Here is an 18,608-nt window from a genome sequence, read left to right as displayed (position 1 = left end):
TACGTCCACCCGGCCTCCCGCATGCCCACTATACGCCCTCGCTCAAAGTCCGTCAACTGCACATACGGTTCACGTCCACGCTGTCGCGGCATGCTACCAGTGTTAAAGACTGCGATGGAGCTCCGTATGCTACGGCAAACTGGCTGACACCGACGGCGGCGGTGCACAAATGCTGCGCAGCTAGCGCCGTTCGACGGCCAACACCGCGGTTCCTGGTGTGTCCGCTGTGCTGTGCGTGTGATCATTGCTTGTACAGCCCTCTCGCAGTGTCCGGAGCAAGTATGGTGGGTCTGACACATCGGTGTCAATGTGTTCTTTTTTCCATTTCCAGAAGTGTATTTTCTAGTGCGTTTATTCTTTGAAATAACAGAGATGCATATATGCATTCTCCATGGTTGTTAGAGTGGTAACTAGGACAGCTTCTGGAGTATCTGTTGAGGGATTGACGTGTTTCTGAGAGCTACATATTCTGCTCTTCTTCTTACTAAAGCGAGAACATTTGTGCCGCTAGCGAATTGTTTGAAGAGAAAGGAAAATAATTAAGGCGTGGAATTACCGGAGATCTGGATATGTAATGGAGATGGTTTTAATACACAATTTTCTTCATAAATAAGGTTTGTGACTTTTTTGTTCGTGAATGAATGAACGAATGAGTTTTTCTGAATCATTTGATGATCACGTTGACCCTGTAATTAGTGGGGAAGTTTCAGCTGTGTCGAAGAGAGCCTGCAATCACTGAGTCTGTGTTAAATCGTCCAAAAAGGCTTCGTACACATCTGGAATTCGCAATCTTTCGTAAAAGGAACAAATTGTCCACACGATTGATTCTCCCGACTGAATGCAGTGTTTAACAGTAATAATAAATGTAAAGATCTCTTACAGCAAGCCAGCCGCTGATTACCAAGACGAAGGACTCCACCAAAGATCCTATTTGGCTGATTTCACGTAATGAAATATTATATTAAAAACTGTACATAGATAAAGGAGATAAGGAGAGAGAGAGCGAATGAAAATAGAGATAATACTAATAATCCTCCATTAGTCTAACTTTTCGCCTGTCTTATCACGGATCAGCCAAGAAATGGGAGGCCCTTACTTTACTGTATAGGTTTGTGTGAAGGTGAAGGGATCTTAAAGGCAACAGATACACGTCTATACAGACAAGACATTACACAAAGTTAGCGGCTAGCTGCATTCATCATCTATTCTTAGATGAAGAGACGGCAACTTATTATCCTTAACATTTAAAAAAATGTTAAAATCGGTTCCATCGGGTTAGGGAAGGAAGTCGGCCTTGCCCTGTTGAAGAAACCATCCAGGCATTTGCCTGAAGCCATTTACGGAAATTATGGAAAACCTAAATAAGGATGGCCGGACGTGGGATTGGACAGTCTTCCTCCCGAATGCGAGTCGTTTGTGCTAACCGCTGCGTCTGACCTCTCTCGGTGAACGAACAGGTATCGCAGCAATTACAGAAGTCAAGAAATATAGGAAATGTATTCGCAGTTGCGACTGTTAATCACCTATATACTCGAATGACGAGAAAATTTGTGCCAGACTGGTATTCGAAACCGGATTTTCCTCTTTGCAAAGGAATTCTTAATACTTACTCACCAAATTCCTTCGGACACGCATGCATGTACGTTGCACCGTACTTCTTAATAACTTGTTAATAACACAGGAACTGCTATTTCGTACATGTGCTTGTACTAGCATTATACCTTATCGTCCGTTCTACGACAGACTGACGGTTATCCCGCTTTACTGAGTATCACTGTCACACTACACTAACCGATATACCAATTTATTATAACTTCAGCAGCGGATCTCTGAATACTTTCCACTTTTATTATTATGCCTACCTGATAACGACGCCAAACAGTGGAATACTACATAACTCGCGACATTTGCCTTAACAGATGCACTGACCGTTCGCAGAACTATCTAACATGCCTGTCTTCCTTCAACATACTTTCTAGTGACTTAATATGTCCCTCTTGCGGGTCCGAGGTTTAGAATAGGCCCGAGGTATTCCTGCCTGTCGTTAGAGGCGATTATAAGGAGTCTCACACGTTTCGGCCTTTATATGATGGTCCACTAAACGAATTAACATCCATACTTACAAATTTCTCCGAAGAGCGAGCCAATTGGGGAAGGGCGCCTTACATGGTGCATCGTGTCCATCGTGCATTGAGATCCTTAGAGCACTTTCTCGTCGTGGCATTGCAGTCCTGCTCATTCTCCACCTCTTGGGTGAGGACACCTTCCTGGGTGCGTTTTCCTCAATCGACTATGCAGTGTCGTTTTCTGTGCGAAGACGATGACAATGGACTTTTTTGCACCTAATGTCCAGCGCGGTAGCAAGTCCGTTGTGGTGGGGCCGCCATGTACCGTGTTGGTTGTAGCTCCCTGACAATACAGGGACCGCTCTGCTGATGCCTGCGCCGTTAACTCCCCACGTATGCCGAGGAGTGGATGCCCATCACCTTGGGGCATCGGGACTCCCGGCAATGGCCATCCTGCCACGTGTCCCTTGCTGAGGCTGAGTGGCACACGTGGGGAGGACCCCTGGTTGGAGTGGGTGTTATCAGGGCGGATGTCACGCGATGAAGCGTAGTATGTCATCACTAGCTGGTAGACCTCCACCAGTGGTCTCTAAGCTATCGAGGGCTAACCTCAACGCAAGATAATACGACTCCAAATCGTTCCTCTCCCTGACCACACCGTGGGAGGAACGCTTGTATAGCAGCGAAGCTTAATCACCACTGTATCTCGTCTGCACGAGAGTTGAAGCCTCAGTTTTTTGTGGAGCATTTAGAGGACAAGTTTGGAGAGGTGGAGGGCTTGTCCAAAATGCGCTCTGGGTCAGTTTTAATGAAAACAGCATTCTTGCCTCCTCACAGGCATTACTCGCCTGTGACAAACCGGGGGATGTTTCAGTTTCCATCACGCCCCATAAGAGCTTGAATATGGTCCAGGGTATTATATTCTATAGGGACCTACTTTTACAGTCTGATGACGAGCTGCGCGCCAATTTAGAGCGACGAGGTGTTGACTTCGTGAGGCGCGTCAGTCGGGGTACGAGGGAAATCAGGCAGCTTCTGGCGCCTTCATCTTGCCCTTCAAAGGTGACACACTACCTGAGAAGAGCAAGGTGATGGTGTAAAACTATGATGTCAAGCCATATATGCCTCCCCTGATGCAGTGCTTTAAGTGCCGGAAATTCGGACAAATGCCTTCCCACTGTACCTCCAACTCCACATGTCGAGACTGTGGATGTCCTTTGCATCCTAATACCCCATGTGCCCTGCCTCCGATCTGTGTTAACTGAGGATATCAGCGTACCCCTTGCTCGCCGGACTGTAGGATTCTACAGAAAGAACGGAAGATAATGGAATACAATACCCTGAACCACCTGACCTACGCTGAGGTCAAGTGAAAATACGAGAGGCTCTATCCAGTGCTTATGACATCTACCTACGCCACCACTGCGACAACGGTTCTACCATCTCCCTTTCTCTTCCTATAGTTGGCTCTCAGAGCTGTCAGACTCCACCTGCTGCTTTGATGGTGGGGGCACATCCCTCACTGGTGGTCGCCGGCTGTCGCCGGACCGCATCTCTGTGTTTTACCCTTTCCAGTCCCGGAACTTGGCCTTTAAAAATCTTATTTACCCTTGTTGGGCCTTGTACATATCGCGCATTATCTGGCTCTCCCTACATCTTATTCCCAGATTCCACATAATTTCGAAAAAATTGTACTATTTTTAATTATCGTACGATTTTTTCAGATCGACAAATCCTAAATCTTGATTATTCTTCATCCGTGCTTCTAATATCAAGCACAGCTTCAGGACTGCCTTTCTTGCCACGTTTACCTTGCTTATAGGCAAACTGAGAATCAACTAACCGATAATCTGTTTTCTATCTCATTCTTCTGTATATTGATCTCGTCAGCAGTTTGGATGCGTGAAATGTGCTTTTATCTACTCGTGCTGTCATTAGAACAGTGTGCATGAAATTTATCCGAAAGTCTCATGACAGATTCAACACACCGACCTGAATAGTTGTTTGGTTGATATTTTTCCAGTGATTTTAGGAATCGCGATGGAATGTTACCTGTTACCTTTTCCTTATTTTATCTCAGGTCTTTCAAAGCACTTTTAAATTCCAAATTGACCTCTTACATCATCTATATGAACTCCTATCGCTTTGTCAACGATCAGTTAATTTCGCCCCCTAGTATAGGACTTTAGTTCTCCATTTCCTACCATTCGCTCTCCCCTCTGAGGTTAACAGTGGGATTAACATTACACTCTTAATGGCTGTTTCAAATGGCTCTGAGCACTATACGACTTAACTTCTGAGGTCATCAGTCGCCTAGAACTTAGAACTAAGTAAACCTAACTAACCTAAGGACATCACACACATCCATGCCCGAGGCAGGATTCGACCCTGCAACCGTAGCGGCAGCTCGGCTCCAGTCTGTAGCGCCTAGAACCGTACTGCCACTCCGCCCGGCGACTCTTAATGTTTCCACCCTTGATTTCCACTTGACCGAAGACATTTATGACTTTTTTATGTGTTCAATCAGTACTTCCAATGAATAATGGTTTTTCAATTTCTTTACTTTTCTTCCGCAAATATTTTGGCCTTGGCACCGCCTTAACCTTCTGTTTACATTTGTAAGTTATTTATATTTGTTTATTTCTGTCTTCCCCTGAACATCTGTGTGACTAGGTTTAGTCCCTTTACTAACCAAGCCAACCAACCAACGAACCCTTAACATTTTTGTATCTGCTTCTTTCGTCGATCAGTTGAAATATTTCTTTTATTACCAGGATTTTTTGCAGTAACCTCCACTCTACCTATGTATGTGTGTCCAGCAAATGTTATAGCTCTTATGAGAGATGTCGTCTTCAACTGCACAGGTTATAGTAGTATTTCTTATCGCAGCATCCATATTTCTTCTCGACCTTAAAAGGTGCGTCATCATTTGTTAGTACCTTAGCATCTCACTGCCTTCTACACTGGTTCTTCCCGACGATTCTCTTAAACTTCAGTTTATTCTTGACCATTGCTATTTTCCATATTGATAGTGGCAAATATCTGGTTCTCTCCACGCGTAGATCTTAGGCACGAAAACAAGATTTAACACCTGTTCCCGAATGCCAACTTGCAGTGGCAGATTTGGGATATGTTTTTTGTAGTGTTTGTTAAAAAAGAATGGTTCAAATGGCTCTGAGCACTATAGGAGTTAACTTCTGAGGTCTTCAGTCCCCTAGAACTTAGAACTACTTAAACCTAACTAACCTAAGGACATCACACACATCCGTACTCGAGGCAGGATTCGAAACTGCGACCGTAGCGGTCGCGCGGTCCCTGACTATAGTGCCTAGAACCGCTCGGCCACCCCGTCCGGCATAGTGGTTGTGTGTGCGTCTTAAAAATTCGATCTTTCGAGTCACATCGTTATTTAAATGGTTTGGGGCCGTCAGACCAATCGATGGCTGTTAAAGAATTGTGGTAAAAATCATGGGATGATGATATTTTACGAGTGACTCTCGCAGTATTTGATGTTTATTCACACAAGCTATGCCTACCAATTACTACTTCAGCGATTTATTGTGTGTTCTATTATGACTATTCCTTTTTCTGTTCTGAAAGTCTAAATGCATTTCAAAATTGATCATTAGGTGATGAGTTTACTGATTATACGGCATTGCTTTGGTATACCAGGGTCTAAAGATACTACCTGTTCCTGCAGTACGTACCAGTATAAGCCTTGTGATAAGGGACATAGGAGTTGCATGTGATTATACACGCGATCGTCATAAGATACTGTTTCTGAGGAACTTACGCCATTTCCCACCCTCACCCCCTACATATCCATCTATGATTTCCCCTCCTTCATTCTCTCCCCTGCTCCCCAGCCCCCGCTACCGCCTAACCACTCACACCTTCAGTACACAGAAGAGAAAAAATTTCATTGTGCGCTTTTGCTGTTAAGCCGCACTCCGACAGAATCAACGCTTGAAGTTGTAACAGAGTGGATTCTTTTATCTCCAACTTGTAATATGAGAACCCGAAGTTATAGGCGAGTCCGCTATCAATAGACGTTCGCAGTGACGTGTAAGGAACTTCTGGGAAGTTACTGTGGGGGGGATGAGACGTGGCTGGCGTGTCCGGTGGGCGGGTGTTCGCTGGCCGGGAAGGCAGTAGAATTTGGGGGAGGGAGAGGGGGGAGGGATGGGCGGCGGCGGCTTCGACGACAGGGGGAGATATCGATAGTCGATGTCGAACTTCACAAAACACTTGTTTGCCACTTTGCAGCTGCCATCTTCTTGGGAGCTCCCCACCTCCAGGCGTCCTCCACGCAGCTCACGAACTTGAAGCGGAAGAGGGATTAAAAGTCGAGATGGTGGGAGCGACAAAACAACGTTCCTTCACCGTCCCCGCTAGGCTGCTAGTAAGATGGGGACGAACCCCCAGCGATAAATTAGTTTCTCTACCGTGGACTCCTCATGATCGTCCTTTATTTCATATATAAAAGCCCTTTAACTACTTTGGTACAGTTCATCTTTACGTCCACCTTCATCTTCAAATCCTATACTAATGTTCTCTTTCTAAAATAGCCTATCTGTTGTTTAATAGTAGCTATGAACACTGTCTATTAACCATTCTTATGAGATTTTCTTTCACACAGGACTGGAGATCCTATTTCGTTTCAATCCTGCTGTGAACATATGACTGACTTACTCCATAGTATGTTAGAAGGAAAATTAAACAGCAGATGAATGAAATCTGGCTCCATATCTCCTCGAGAAATCGGTGTATTGGAATATGAAACAAAACTTAGTCGTCCAAAAAGAACATTTACTGTAGTCAGGAGAATGGAATATGCAGAAATCCGGCATTTGGTCGCAGGAGAAGACAGTGAAAAAAGAATGAAACACCCGATCAGGCTCTGCAAACCGTGCGATAGTCACCCAACCGCCATATCTACGTCAGAAAACCATCATCTGATGCGGTGTCGAGCGTCATGGGAGCAGCAGACACACTCCCGACCTTTGTCGGCGTTTCGATCTCGGAACAGCTACGTGTCAGTTACAATTCTCCTGACTTAGCGTCACCAGGCTGGGTGCATCATAGTCTAGTTCTCCCACCTAGGAAATAATTATGATAGTACAGGGAATCGAATTTGCGTTCCCCGCATGAGGGTCTGACGCCTTGAACACAAGGCTGTTGAAGTGGACGAGACGACAGTGATCATGTTTTGTTAATTTGTGTACAAAGAATCTAGATCGTCTTTAACGCAACTGTAATGGGAGGTTTCGGCAGAATTAGGCTATTTCAGATTTTCAACTAAAGAACTTGACTGTTAAAACCAATGACCTTAACTGATGCCATTGGTATTACAGTCCAAGGTTTTAACGGAAAATCTAAAGAAAGAGTGATTTTGACGAAACTGCTCATAGCTTTTACATAAAACATGATCTAGATTATTGTGTACATTAAGAATTGCAGTATATATATGTAGCACTTAACTCAGGAAACAAACCGCTGCTGTCGGGATTTAACGAGTAATAATTCTGAAGATGCATGTAAATAAATCGTCGTTATTATTATTCAGATTTGTTTGAATCAGGAACAGCGTGTTCAACGACCGCATTAATGAGATGCACGATATATATATATATATATATATATATATATATATATATATATATATATATATATAAACGGAAACCATATATATATACGAGGTTTGGTGGCCCGAGGGGGAGACATGAAGTTTGGGGTTTTTGGCAGCGTCGCGACTAGAGGTGGTCACGAGGTCCGAGCATCCGAAGACACGAGCTGTCCAAGGAGGGCTTGCGCAGACCTCAGGTACCGGACCACTCCACCGGGGCCAGTGTCGACTACAAGCAGCAAGCTGACATGCAGTCGGTTGGTCGTCAGTATTCGTGTCGGACGACCACACGTCGCCTGGCTGCGCCCTTCTACCTGGCTTTCACCGACACCACTCAGTAAACAACCAACGAGGACGCCAATCCAGCGCCCCCCGCAGAGGTGCACAGCAACGCCACTACACCATCACGACACGTCACGGCTACAGAGACGCCAACACACGCCATCGACACCGCTAGTTTTAGTTACGAGAAGCTAGATATAAATGTAAAATTAAGTAGACTAGAAAAAAGAGACATCTTAGAGACGGCACAGCGGATGCTCATCCGCACCCTACACCCTTACGGCTATTCTGTTTGTTTCCGTACATCGGAGCAAACCGATAGACTGATTCTCAAAACGGAGAATATTCCAACGGATCCGGACAGCCTACTGAGCCTGTTCATGCAGGTGAGCGCCCGCAGGGAGGAACCATTCGATATGGACAAGCTTTACAAGGATCACGTAAGGGCTCATGGGAGAACATACTTCGATTACAGTCAAACTGGCAGCAAGTGCTACGCAACCGTTAAACACCCAAACTGATAATAGCACAGCTTAATGCTATGCGGAGTATACTTGTAAATTCGGAGCTCCCACGGGTCCTACGTGAACTAGAAAGTGACATTCTGTGCATACAGGAGCCCTACACTAGACAAGGGCATATCCCCAACTTTCCCCCAAGTGCGGTGACAGTTGCGGAGGGGACAGGCTGCATGGCATCTGTCATAATCTTAAACAAAGAAATACATCCAGTCAAAATTACAGAACTCTGTTCCGAGCACCTAGTTACAGTCGAAGTCACACACAAGGGGGATACTTGGATCATCGCGTCGCTGTACGCCCAATTCTGTCATTGCATCAAACCATATGCAGACCTCATCAGAGATGTTGCGCAATACGCTGGCAACAAGAAACTTCTCATCTGTGCAGACATAAATCCCAGATCAACCCTGTGGCATTCAGACAGAACTGACGACAGAGGTAGAATAATAAATGACATCATCCAAGAAAACAGACTACACGTACTCAACAAGGAAGTACATCACCAGACTCACATCGGACACAACGGTCATTCATCAAACATAGACATCACCCTCGTTAATAATGCCGCCATCAACCACGTACGAGACTGGACCGTACATGACCAGATCACTGCTAGCGACCACAACATCATCACACTAACCTTAAGTGGTACACCAAACGTCAACACAGAAACACATCCAAAAAGACTATTATTTGACAAAACAGACTGGGACAGGGTCAGACTAAAAATACATGAGCACACAGCGCAAGACATCGCCGGCAGTGTTGATTACAGAGCACACATGCTGACAGATATCATGACACACACACAGAACACCTGCATACCCACAGAAAGAATGACAAAACACCAAAACATTCCCTGGACTCCGCAATTAACACGACTCAGACAAGACTCAAAACGTAAACGTAAGCTTTACCAACGAGAAATTTCGGATGGAGAAAGACAATTACGACTACACGACTACCGGCTTGCCAAGGAAAAATATAAACTTGAGCTGAATAAGACCAGAAAAGACCATTGGAATAGCCATGTATCAGCACAAACACAACTAAACATTTGGGGGGAATCATACAAAATTGTGATAGAGAAAATTAAGAGCCCACTGGTTATGGGAACGCTGCGACAGGGAGATGGTGAGATGACTAAGGGCTGGAGACGTACAGCGAAGTTCCTGCTGAGCAAACTCCTGCCTTACGACATCGCAATTACAGACACACCACAACATGCAGCACTGAGACGCGAAGTAGACACAGTATACACCACACCAACCGTCACCTGTCCATTTGCGCAGGAAGAAGTGGCGTCAGCGATCTCAGAACTCAAAAACAAAAAGGCGGGTGGACCGGATGGTATCCACTCTGAGGTACTGAAACAAATTCCACCGCAGATCACCCCGTTTCTCACAACGTTGTTAAACGATGCATTAAGGCTGGGCCGTGTGCCTGCAGTGTGGAAGACCTCGAAGGCCGTTATCATCAAAAAGGCTCCAGACAAAGACCCATCAGACCCCAAGTCATACAGACCAATTTGCCTTATCAATACACTCGGTAAAGTACAAGAAAAACTACTCTGCAAAAGACTACAAGCACACCGAACACTATGGGGACTGACACCACACCAATACGGTTTCAGGGAAGGGAAGTCTATAGACGACGCCATTAACAGAGCACTCCAAATAGTACACGACACACCCTCCAAATACACACTTGCAATTGTGATATACATCTCAGGTGCCTTCGATGACCTCTGGTGGCCGGCCTTGTTCAAGAGGTTCAGACACCTGCTGGTACCGGAGTCTCTGTATAATAGTTTCATGGACTATTGCAGAGACAGAATGGTCGTTTGGCAAGTGGACAACCAGGAAGTGACTAATCGAATTACAAATGGCTGTCCACAAGGATCGATCTGCGGCCCCATCTTCTGGGACATAGTTATAGAACCGCTCCTACACTTCCTAGAGGAGCACATCTTGACAGATGGAGTTGTCGCTAATGCTGATGATCTACTCGTCGTACTTTCAGCAAACAACCGTGCCCAGCTAAAAGGAAGAGCCAATGGAACACTTCAGACAATAACCTAATGGTGCACAGATAGCAGGAAACAAAACAACTTATACGTTGCTAAAGGGAATCCTGCATAGGAACCCAATAGTCAAAATCGGGGACACAAACATAAAAAGACTATCAGTCACACGCTATCTAGAACTATACATTGATGAACGATTGAACTTCCATGAACACATGCGAATATGCACACACAAAGCAGAAAAGATACTTCACAAACTGGCTAGGCTAAATTCGGAACAATTCAGACTACCCCTGTCAGTCACACGAACATACCATTGCGCTCTCTTCGAATCAGTACTATGCTTTGCTGCCAGTACGTTGGTCCACAGACTAAATCTCTCAACCAACAGAGCCATTGTACGTCGAGGGCCAAAGAAGTGTTCTACTTCGACTAACAGGGGCATTCAACACAACATCAAATGACGCACTATGTGTCGTCATGGGAATCTTCCCCATAAATATCACCATCAGGTACCGTGCAGCAATGTACTGGCTTACGATGGGGTTCGGCAGATCACTGGTGTACCGATTGAGACAACATGCCAACTCAGAGCATGGCGAGTGGATACCTGGCAGAGCGAGTGAGCCAACAGCGATAAGGGCCGCCGTGTATACAACTTCTTCCCTGACATTCGGGATAGACTAAAGCTAAAACATATCGATCCCAGCCGCGGTATGGAACATTTCATCACAGGACATGACCCTTATCCCACGCACCTGTACCGCGTGAGTCTGCAGCAGACTTATAGATGCACATGCGGGGAAGAAGGTTCCCCTGAACATACTGTCTTCTTCTGCGGACAACGCACGAACACAAGACACATAGTACACATAAATCGCCTGAACACAAAGAACGAACTACATGCCATAATACGCGACCTGGAAAGGTGGACTGAACTCAACAAACTAACTGACGAAATCTCGAAGATCCAACAAACAGAATACTTGCGCAACAGATCCTACCGAAGGCAAGTCAGTCCAAACAGACATCATGAGTGATGAAGAAAAAACAGAAACAGACCAGGGCACCAACACAGATATTGAAGCGTCCAGCGCGGATGATCCATAGTGTCAACCAAGTCCACTTCAAAGAACAGTCTGGAACAACCGACAAGAGGTGCACAGATCACACACAATCCTAAAAACAGATTGCACCTTATATGTAAAAAGTTAACAGTACCTCCATGTCTAATAAGAGCTTAGAGCTAGATACCTCTTCAAGGGACCTACGCCTTCCGTTAAGAGGCAGCGCACAGTCTGGATGGAAGGATCTTAATTGTGGTCCCTCTCTTTTGAGCCCAACCCGACGGATACCTATGGTAGATCGGGGAAAACCACCGATCAGGCTATGTTGCTGGCGGGGCCGGAAGGTGCTAACTGCCACACCACGTATCATTATAAGTCTCATTGGCTCAGCATGAATTGTTTGTACAACCAACCTACACAGCCTATACCTCTAATAACTTCTGATCTGAAGCTTAAAGTTAGGCACCTCTCCAAGGGACCTACACCTCCTGTTATGAGGCGGCGCACGGCCTGGATGGAAGGATCTTAATTGTGGTTCCTCTCTTTTGAGCCCAACCCGACTGATACCTATTGTAGATCTGGGAAAATCACCGTTCAGGAAGTGTTGTCGGCAGGGCCGGGAGGTGCTTGCGCCTGATGTACTCTACTAGGAGCCTTGTAGGCTCAACACAAACCGTTAGCGTCATTACCTTTATTACTATTACCACAAGAACACTTTCATTAGCAACTTTGAGCCAAGTACAAAATCAGTTACCTCTCTATTGTAAATCGTAAATAGTTTAGCACGCTGGACATGGAGGTCTTAGTCTTAGTTTCTAGCTTTAACGTACCCTAATCTCTTCTAGTTAAGTTAGTTTTTAGGATGGTAGATGTTAAGGGCATGGTGAGCGATGGCCAGCGTCTTGAGGGTCATTCCAAGACCCGGGGCGCCGCCCACAACCAGGTGACGGGCAATATTATACCTAACTCTTCTCTATTCAGTTCTCTTCCTTCCTTCTTTCTAAATATTTAATTACGTCTTGTTTATTAATATGTCACTTGATTTTGTATTAGTTATAACGTTTTCTAATGCTGCACAAGGAAAAAAGATATCAAATGGATGTAAACAAATGGAGCCCGCCTCCTCATGGCGGGACACGGGCAAAGTTGTGAGTGGGGACGGGAGCCGGTGTGGTGTTACTTTCAGTCACTCCGGACCCCCGACCCAGTCACTTCGGCTAAGTGGCAATATGCGACCCACCATTAGAAATTAGACGGTCGGTCACAAAATATAAGCAGCTAGTGAAAAAAAAAATGTGAAAGACCATGGCCACACCCGAAAATTACTGACCATTTCTGCCATTCATACGTGTCTTCACGACAGCTTACATTACTGCAATAATTCCATACAACCGACTGGCCCATACACACTTTTTCACTGTCGTAACGTACTTGTGCGGTGAAAGATCACATTCCCGACTGGTAGCAGATTTAAACCAACTACAGGCTTCCACACCGACCTGTGTGTGCTTTTAAAGGAGTTGCAAATTTCCTGTCAGTTTAAGAAATGATATTACTTATGAAATTAAATCCTTATATGACCTGTTCTGAAAATTATGTCCTCTTATATACAATGTTTTTATCGATTGTAATGTCAACGCCAGAATTTTGTGTCACCACAGTATAAGACAATGCTCGAGATTTCAAGAAATGGCTGTTAAGCCTATATGTGACAACTGAGAAAATACTTACTATTATATTGTGACTTACTATTACTTTGTGAATCAGCAACAATATGTTTTATTGTTTTTATAAGCAGTTTGCTACAAAGAGTAATCATATAACAAAAGATGACACCACTAAAAGGATTTATCGGCTCTGTACTGTCTGTGAAATGTTCCTTCTTCTGTTCTTCTTCTCTATGATGTATGAAGAGGATGAGATCGAAGATAAACCGAGGTCTGTTCTTTTAAATACCGTAAAAGGTCGTCATAAGTGATCAAAAGAAAGATATAACTTACAATTGACTTAATGGAATTTCAGTGTACGGACTTTTATTTGTAACCAGATAACCAACTACGAATGTTTTAAGTTTTGTGTCCGCAGCAATTCAGACTGTGCTTTGTCTGCCGCCATTACTTCAGCGTAAGGAGCGCCAATTTCAAACTGCAGAAATAATCAGACACTAATTCTTTCGATTTTTATTACAAAATTAGAACTCTGAGGAATTTATTATTTATTATTTTTATTTATTATTTTTCTATCTTTACAATGAAATTAAAATTAAATGGAACAATCTTAGACTTTAAATAAATGAAATAATTTTATGGCTACTGCATAAGATCAATTTTTCTCAGTATAATTTATTAGTGACCTTAAAGAAAAATATTTACAATGCCGGTGTTGTTATGAGTTGTTGTGGTGTGGTATATTAATTATTTGGTGCATACATATTAATGTCAAATAAAGAATTAAGGAAACTCTTTGTAGTCGGGCTCAGCAGCACATAAATAAGAATGTCACAATTAATTTATTTCTTTCAAATAATAATTTATTCTTGCTGCTACATTTTCATACATTTTGCGATAGTACGTACACACAGCCAAAGCAACATTAAATAGAATTACAAATACCTGTTACAACATGAATCTAGATACGCAGTCTGAATGGGAAGATGATGTGGAAAATTAGTTTGTCGGGAGCTACCACATACAGTGGGTAAGCGAAAATTGAATCTGAGTGTGCGTGAGCAACCTTATCATTCATCTACTCAAGCGCAAAGCACTTAACCGACGTATTTTGTCGTCAGTTGTAGCGCAATAGCTCTGTGAGTCCCGAAATGATACAATACCACTCAAATATACTGCAACGCACATGTACTAAAAAAAAAAAAATACAGCAGTGTCTCTGCATTCCATATCAGCGTTGAGATCTACCTCTCAGTAGTAAATCACGAAAAGTAAGGTTATATACTGTTCGAGGAGACTGATATTACCTTTGATATGAATTACAATAAGAAACAACTGTAAATGCCACCAACTATTGAAGGCACGTTGTTTGTTTCCCATAGAACCAACATAAACGGACTACAGGGTGCTAGTTACATTAATTATTTCAAATAGAACATTTAGTGGGAAGGGAAACAGAGTAACAAGAACACTTGAATAAAAACTCATATAACTATGTTGAAAAAGGTAGGTAAATGTAGTAGTAGAAATATCATCTAGTGCAGAACAAGCATGTTTGCCACACAGAGTTCCTGTACGTGAGTAACGCAACCAAATAACTTTTAATATAATTTCTAAGACATTTAAAGTAATTCACCAACAGAGAGAACGACTAGACTGACTGCACGACGGTCTACGCGAATCAGTAGCAAGCAGATTCTGTATCGAGTCATGAAATGATCTCGCTTCACACGAGACACGAGAAACCGATGTCGACATGAAGGATAGATGTCCATCTCATGAAAGTTACAGGAAATGTGCGATAACTACATAAACATGAACCATTTGTTCGCTGTGAGACTTTAACGAAATGACGAAGCAAGCAGATTCTGTATCGAGTCATGAAATGATCTCGCTTCACACGAGACACGAGAAACCGATGTCGACATGAAGGATAGATGTCCATCTCATGAAAGTTACAGGAAATGTGCGATAACTACATAAACATGAACCATTTGTTCGCTGTGAGACTTTAACGAAATGACGAAGTAAGTACGCATTCCCTGCACGCAGTTTAGCAATATTTCACATCGTCGACCAGTGACGAGCAACCTACGGCATTCTAACACTAAAACGTCCTTTGTGTAAACGGCCGAGCACAAGAATGCTTTCATTGAATCTCAAGCACCAGCCTAGAGCGGCAGATAACAACCTCATTGGCCCGCTCACCTGGGAACCAAAAACCTACTTCTCCTGTATTTCAGTGACTAACTAAAGCTGCTGAAACTGCGATCGATACTAGGTTCTTTCCGGCGAGACTGCAAGGGCTAGTACGTGGAGTAATTGAAATATAGAAATAGTAAATTGAAATATGAAAATTGAAGAGTTACAAACAACTTTCATGGTGACTGTTAATTTGTTCGTCGAGCTCATGGTAGGATGTAAACGAGTTTAGGCACTGATTGAGAGCATTGATCCAAGAGCCGCTCTGTGCTATGGTACCGACATCCGGCAGTCAGTCTGAAGATATCGAACGTGTCAACCATCACTACTGCCATCCTTTCCAAACCGTATCCACAAGTAGTGCAGACTCGCCTAACACCTTTGACTGTCTACCAATCAGTAGCGGAAAGAGGTTTTTAATTTATTTGGACGTATAGAAAACAAGAAAAGGTTACTTTTATTGGAGTGGACCACGTGTCTGCCCGAGACAATTCTTGACTACGAAGGTGGAAATTGTATGCGGAGTTCCGTAAGAGTCATGAAAGCCATCACCGATTTCATCATAGTGACCAGTGGAAGAAGGTAAATACTTCAGCTTTGTAATTTTCGTTATTGACTAACTTATTATTCCAGTTTAGCATTCTAATCCTATTATTCACTGTTATATGAAATGTTCATACTTTAACATTATAAAATATGCCTATTTCATCTCTCAAATAGTAAATTAACAACAATATTATTCACTATGTGATCAAAAGTATCCGGACACCGTTTATATATTATGTGAATTGTGCTGCCACCTACTGCCAGGTGCTCCATATCAGTGACCTCAGTGGTCATTAGACATCGTGAGAGAGCAGAATGGGGCGCTCCGCGGAACTCACGGACTTCAAACGAGGTCAGGTGACTGCGTGTCACTTACGTCATACATCTGTAAGCGAGATTTCCACACTCCTAAACTTCAATAGGTTCACTGTTTCCGATGTGATAGTGAAGTGGAAACGTGAAGGGGCACGTAAAGCACAAAAGCGTACAGACCGACCTCGTCTGTTGACTGTCACAGACCACCGACAGTTGAAGAGGTAGTAATGTGTAATGGGCCGAAATCTATCCAGACCATCACACAGGAATTCCAAACTGAATTAGGACCCACTGCCATACCTATGACAGTTAGGCGGGAGGTGAGAAAATTTCATGGTCGAGTAGGTGCTCATAAGCTACACATCACGCCGGTAAATGCCACCGTCGCCGCACTTGCTGTAAGGAGCATAAGCATTGGGCGATTGAACAGTGGAAAAACGTTGTGTGGAGTGACGAATCACGGTACACAATGTGGCGATCCGATGGCAGGTAAGGTGAATGCCCTATGAACGTTATCTGCCAGCGTGTGAAGTGCCCACAGTAAAATTCGGAGGCGATGGTGTTATGGTGTGGTCGTGTTTTTCATAGAGGGGGCTTGCACCCCTTGTTGTTTTGCCTGGCACTATCACAACACATGTTTTAAGCAACTTCTTCCTTCCCACTGTTAAAGAGCAATTCGGTGATGGCGAATGCATCTTTCAGCACTATCGAGCACCTATTCATAATGCACGGCGGAGTGGTTACACGACGATAAGATCCCTGTAATGGACTGGCCTGCACAGAGTCCTCACCTGAATCCTACAGAACCGCTTTGGGATGTTTTGGAATTCCGAGTTCGTGCCAGGCCTCACCGACCGACATCGATACGTCTTATCAATGCAGCACTCCGTGAAGAATGGACTGCCAATCTCCAAGAAACCTTCGAGCACCTGATTGAACGTATGCCTGCGAGAGTGGGAGCTGTCAAGGCGAAGGGTGGGGCAACATCATATTGAATTCCAGCATTACCGATGGAGGCCGCCACGAACTTGTAAGTAATTTTCAGCCAGGTGTCCGGATGCTTTTGATCACATAGTGTAGCTATTAGCTAATCCTTCAGATTATGCAAAGACTACATGATTCATTTGTTTAGTAGTGGTCACCAGTACTACATTTAGCAATAGTCAATACTCACTGAACTGACAAGTCGTATTCATAAAAGTTTTTATTCAGCATAACATTATTTTGCTGAATATGATAGCTGTATGAGTAAACTCATAGCAAAGAGTGTATCTCTTTAGTTGTGTGTTTCTATTTAAATTGCTCAACATCATGTCCATGACCGAAGTGATTCCCAAAATTTCTTTAGATCTGAACGGAGAACAAACAGGCGTATTTTTAATGATGAAGTATACTTAATATATAATTACCGTCAGGACAAATAAAACACGTTCCTTTGCAGTTATTTTCTTAATGCAAGAAGTGAAACAATGAAACGGTTAGCACTGCTATCAGCAACAGTTACTTCTTCTTCGGTTGGATGAAAAAATAACGCACCTTGTGTTACGATCTACATTCTTTGATTTTCTCCCGTTTGTTTTCATTGCTATCAGACTTGATGGTCCAATTGCATACCTACAAGATGTCGTGAACTGAAATATGATAAACAAAAATTAAAAAAACTATAGACACACAAGACTAAGTTCACCCGATGCGCAGAAAAGTGGTGCACACCCGACTTCCCTCGTTTAGGTTAACTGACAACTGTGGTGACAAGAAGAATGTGCCGAAAGGCATTTAAAATAAAAATAAATTGGCCACCTTATTAAAAGAGACCAATAAGTATTACTAGATAAACACTAGGAACGAAGGAGATATTTTTGTCTCACCCATCGTCTGGCGTCCTAAGGTCACACAAAACGGTGGCGCAGGATTTCGTTCAGGTGCATGAATTTTTCTCGTGAAATTTGCAGTGGCACGTCTACGGACTTACTGTCCCAGTACGATGCTCGCAACTGTCCCCGTAAGCCAAGCAAAACTTCTAGGTCACTAACGTATTTATACTTACTCCATGTAACGCGGCTTTCTTCGAAGCACTGCCTTTTATTCCCTCCATCAGTTTAGTGTCCACACATGGTGTGTTTCTCCTTCATCTATAGCGCACGGTGTACACGGGCACTAAAGCGAAAAAACTCTCTGTGTGGTACACATCGCCATCTCAAATGTTGCATAGGAACAGTTCAGTGTCATTTACCAGATTACTACTTCGAAAAGATTAGCGACATGACGGGAAGGTTGTAAAAAACGCTTT

Source organism: Schistocerca cancellata, chromosome 6, assembly GCF_023864275.1.
Source record: "Schistocerca cancellata isolate TAMUIC-IGC-003103 chromosome 6, iqSchCanc2.1, whole genome shotgun sequence".
Classification (NCBI taxonomy): domain Eukaryota; kingdom Metazoa; phylum Arthropoda; class Insecta; order Orthoptera; family Acrididae; genus Schistocerca; species Schistocerca cancellata.
Note: the sequence above shows the minus strand (reverse complement) of the source record.